At 43.9% G+C, this 5,325-nt stretch overlaps 1 pseudogene across 1 annotated transcript; it reads left to right on the top strand.

Annotated features, from left to right (window-relative positions):
• The first annotated feature begins 376 nt into the window (after positions 1-376).
• Positions 377-2,191, top strand: LOC147374470 (nucleophosmin pseudogene; annotated as a pseudogene). Its single transcript, XR_015162795.1, has one exon. The product of XR_015162795.1 is annotated as a nucleophosmin pseudogene (transcript).
• Positions 2,192-5,325: the final 3,134 nt, after the last annotated feature.

Below are 5,325 nucleotides of genomic sequence, written 5' to 3'. Positions count from 1 at the left end.
ATTTTAGAAGAAAATGATGGTACTTTTAATACCTAAAAGCTTCCCTGGTGGCTCAGATGGTAAAGAATCTGCCTGCAATGTGGGAGAACTGTGGGTTTGATTCCTGGGTCACGAAGATCCCCTGGAGAAGGGAATGGCAATGTACTCCAGTATCCTTGCCTGGAGAATTCCATGGACAAAGGAGCCTGGGTTGCAGAGTTGGACAAGAATGAGTGAATACTTTCTTTCACTTAATACCTAGAGCTTCCACAAGAGGGCACCACAACTCTAGCCAGACACATTTTATAGGCAAGAATAAAGGAGGGGCATGGGGGCAGGGGAAGGACACGACCAAGGAGACCAGCAGTGACCACCTGGCTCGAGGACAGCCAGTCTCTTGACCACTGACTCACCTCAAGTCCTGAGACGGAAGTCCTGCCCCTAAGGAGACTGTCAGGGTCCATCAGAATCTGAGTCTTGTAAGCCTGAAATAGAAACTGCCGAGAGATTTAGGTGATTGGCAGAGTGAGGCTAAAGGTGAAACTCCACAAGATAAAGAGATACTAAAAGGGTAATAATGGGTCACAAAAAAGCCAAAGGTTTCAATAAGTTGAAGTCACGAGAAAGAAGAAACTGAAAAAGCAGAAGCTTTAAGGACCTAAAAAAATAATACCTAGGGCAAGAAAGCCTGTCAATACAGAGAAGAGAACGCCCGGATACACAGAGACATGTAATCATTTTAATGGTGGAGCCCTAGAGGGGCTTCTCAAACTCCTGCTGCCTTTCATACCTGCATTTCCTTCTAGGGTCTCGTGGATCCTGTGTTCCTTAGCGCCAGGCATCCTTACAGTAAACTCTGCCTCTTTTCTGTTGACTAAGCAGCCGTTGAATCTCTTCTGTTTATTCCTGCAATGAAATCTTCTCAAAAAAAAAAATCACACAGCCCTGGTGTGATTCCGTCCTGTGCGGCTGCTGGTTCGAATAGTAGTCGTTTAATTCCGTCCGGCTTCTCTCCCACGTTAGTGCGTGCCGCCAACCCATGGAGGAGTCAATGGACATGGACATGAGCCCCTTGAGGCCCCAGAACTATCTTTTCAGTTGTGAACTAAAGGCTGACAGAGATTATCACTTCAAGGTGGATAATGATGAAAATGAGCACCAGTTATATTTAAGAACGGTCAGTTTAGGGGCTGGAGCAAAGGATGAGTTATACATTGTTGAAGCAGAGGCCATGAATTGTGAAGGCAGTCCAATTAAAGTAACACTGGCAACTTTGAAAATGTCTGTACAGCCAACGGTTTCTCTTGGGGACTTTGAAATTACACCACCTGTGGTCTTACGGTTCAAGTGTGGTTCAGGGCCTGTGCATATCAGTGGACAGCACTTAGTAGCTGTGGAGGAAGATGCAGAGTCAGAAGAAGAAGAGGAGGAGGAGGTGAAACTCCTAAGTATATCTGGAAAGCGTTCTGCCCCTGGCAGTGGTAGCAAGTTTCCCCAGAAAAAAGTAAAGCTTGCTGCTGATGAAGATGAAGATGATGACGATGACGATGCTGAGGAGGAAGTTGAAGAAAAAGCTCCAGTAAAGAAATCTGTATGAGATACTCCAGCCAAAAATGCACAAAAATCAAACCAAAATGGAAAAGACTCAAAACCGTCAACACCAAGATCGAAAGGCCAAGAATCCTTCAAAAAACAGGAAAAAACACCTGAAACACCGAAAGGACCTAGCTCTGTAGAAGACACTAAAGCAAAAATGCAAGCAAGTATAGAAAAAGGTGGTTCCCTTCCCAAAGTGGAAGCCAAGTTTATCAATTATGTGAAGAATTGTTTCCGGATGACTGACCAGGAGGCTATTCAAGATCTCTGGCAGTGGAGGAAGTCTCTTTAAGAAAATAGTTTAAACAGTTTGTTAAAAAATTTCCGTCTTATTTCATTTCTGTAACAGTTGATATCTGGCTGTCCTTTTTATAATGCAGAGTGAGAACTTTCCCTACCGTGTCTGATAAATGTTGTCCATGTTCCATTGCCAAGAATGTGTTGTCCAAAATGCCTGTTTAGTTTTTAACGATGGAACTCCACCCTTTGCTTGGTTTTAAGTATGTATGGAATATTATGATAGGAATAGTAGTATTGGTGGTCAGACAGATGGAAATGGTGGGGAGACAAAAATATACATGTGAAATAAACTCAGTATTTTAATAAAAAAAAAAAAGATGTTTCCAGTATATTAAGTTTTAAAAGGATATCATTTAGTAGCACTACTTTATAATGTAATTTTGTTTTTAAATGTATAATAGAATATAAAGTCCTGAAGGACAGACATCAGGATATTAACAGTGGTTATAGGTGAGTGATGATATTGTGAAAATACCGTTTTCTTTTTTTGCACAAGTATCTTTTTTCTAAAGTAAGCATATGTGTGCATGTGTGTGTGCTGAGTTGCTTCAGTCGTGTCCAACTCTTTGCAACCCCATGAACCATAGCCCGCCAGGCTGCTCTGTCCATGGGATTCTCCAGGCAAGAGTACTGGAGTGGGTTGCCATGCCCTCCTCCAGGGGATCTTCCCAACCCAGGGATCAAACCCAGGTCTCCTGCATTGCAGGCAGATTCTTTACCATCTGAGCCACCAGGGAAGCCCAAAGTAAACATATACTAATTGTTAAATATTTTAAGTGCGATGCTCATTCAAAAGGATAGAATTTTTAAAGTTAAGATATGTTTAAAGATAACAGTACAAGGTTGCTGAGAAACTCCAGGAGGATCATGTGATGTGGGCTGGGCCCAGGGCCTCACAGGGTACAGGTGTCTGGGAAAGTCTCCTGAAAGGGGCCACTCAGGCAAAGTCTGAAAGGTCACTACCTCCAGGGAACGCTTGGAAAGTGGGGGAGGGGCAACCTTAGCTGAAACAGTACCGTGAGATCATAAGAGACACAAATTTGAATATATTTGGAGATTACTTTTTCACCTTTAAAAAATTATGCACTATTTGATAGATATTTTAAAAGACAGTTTACATGTAAGTTATAAAGTGTAATAAAACAACAAAAATATATCCATTACCCAACTTAAAAAAACAGAACTTAACTAGCACCTTTGAGACCCCCATATACCCAGCTCTGAACCTATCAAACTCCTTGCTTTGAAAAGTTACAATGCTTCTGAATATTGTGTTTAAAATTTCCCTTATGGTTTTATTGCAAATGCAGTAGTAATAGCTTGGACTCTTAAGACAGTATTCTAAATTTGTTACGTATTTTAAGTCTAGTCCTCACAACAATCATAAAGGTAAATATCGTTACCATCCCCATTCAGCAGACGGGGAAACTGAGGCACAGAAAGGTTTAGAGATTTGCTCAGAGGCACACAGCTAGTAAGTGGCAGATGCTTCAAACCCAGGCAGTCCACTCTAGCTTCTTTACCCTTAACTACATGCTGCACCTCTTCTTAACAACAGATTGTTATTCTACTTATTTTTGAATCACATACAAATAGAGCCCTACTGCCTTGGTTTTGTTTGCCCAGAAGCACTCTCTGAGATATGAATTCTAATACAAGTAGTTTATCTGAGAGGCGAGCCACTGTATTAGTCAGGGTTATCCAGAGAAATAAAACCAATAGGATATGTATAGATGCATATAAGAGGAGATTTGTATTTATTATAGGAGTTGACTCATGTGGTTGTAGAGGCTTAGAAGTATTGCCATCTGCCGTCTCCAGGCTGGACAACCAGGAAAGCAGGTGGTGTTATTCAGCCCCGAGTCTGACGGCCTGAGAATCAGGGCCCGAGAGTGTAAGTCTGGTCTAAGTCTGACAGCCCACAAACCAGGAGCGCCAGTGTCCAAAGGTAGAGAAGACAGGTGTCTCAGCTCAGCAGAGAGAGCACATTCACCCTTTCGCAGCTTTCTTGTTCTGTTCAGTCCCCAGTGAGTTGGGTGGTGACCACCTGCATTGGTGGGGGCCACCATCTTTACTTAGTCTTCCCATTCAAATGCTAATGTCTTTCCAAGGCATGCCCCCCCAAAACACACCCAGAGAGGTTTTACCAGCCATCTGGGCATTGCTTAGCTCAGCTGACATGTAAAAGTAGCCATCACAGTCACAAAGCCCCAGCAAGGGAGTGGGGACCTGAGACAAGGAAGAAAAAGCAGCCAAGAAAGAAGTTACTACCCCTGTGGACATCTGTACCTTAATCGCATGGAGGAGACAGAGTAGAAGATACACGGTGGAACTATTCCTCCCAAGGATTTCTACCCAAGCCCTGTGGATCACTGGTTGAGGGCTGGCTCTTGGATGCTGTGAACTTCCTGGCATTCCCGCTTGCCCCGTGTGCAGCCAGAGTGGGCTTTGCAAACAGAGCAATCCCCCGGCAAAGGGTTTAAGTTACTGACAGTTAAGGGTTAGACTGGCCTGTGCTGCGATGATAAGGCCTAAGGGTTTATGAGCAGGGCACTTCCAGTGTTTGCTATGTACTCATGAGCATTCTTGGAGAAGGCAATGGCACCCCACTCCAGTACTCTTGCCTGGAAAATCCCATGGATGGAGGAGCCTGGCGGGCTACAGTCCATGGGGTCGCTAAGAGTCGGACACAACTGAGCGACTTCACTTTCACTTTTCACTTTCCTGCATTGGAGAAGGAAATGGCAACCCACTCCAGTGTTCTTGCCTGGAGAATCCCAGGGACGGGGGAGCCTGGTGGGCTGCCGTCTCTGGGGTCGCACAGAGTCGGACACGACTGAAGCGACTTAGCAGCAGCAGCAGCATCATGAGCATTCTGCAACTTACTTTTTTCGGTTACTGTTCATCGTTATGGTTGTGAGATTCGTCCATGTTGGCATGTTGAAATGTTCACTCACTTTCCTTGTTGTATTCCACCATATAGATCTGGTCCACTGACTTCATCGGTTCTTTTGTTGATGGACATTTGTGCTGCTTCCACTCTTTTGTTATCTCAAGTAATGTTACCTTGAAACTCCCAAGTCTCTTACTGTGTTGGTTTAGAGCTGCCTCTACAATCCTAGGTTTAGAATTACTGGGGTGAGAAGTATTATCTCCTGCACCTTTATGACCTAACAAGTATAGCAGTTCTTCTGACAGAAATGCCAGCAGTAGAGGTGGAGATATCCTAATATTTTACATCTTTGCTTTAAAGTGCTGTTGTCGGACTTCACTGGAGGTCCAGGGGCTAAGGCTTCACACTTCCACTGCAGGGGGTGCCACCTCCATCCCTGGTCATGGAACTAAGATCCTACAGCCCATGTGGTAAAGTCAAAAAAAAAAAACAAAAACAAAAAACTGTAAGTGAAGGTAGCAGCTTGAAGCAGGCGTAGCGTGTAAGGATGACATTGT

Source organism: Bos grunniens, chromosome 4 (assembly GCF_055505025.1).
Source record: "Bos grunniens cultivar Pamir isolate PY7600 chromosome 4, Bosgru_T2T1.0, whole genome shotgun sequence".
NCBI lineage: Eukaryota > Metazoa > Chordata > Mammalia > Artiodactyla > Bovidae > Bos > Bos grunniens.
The sequence above is the reverse complement of the archived record's forward strand: the minus strand, read 5'-3'. Positions and strand labels throughout refer to the sequence as shown.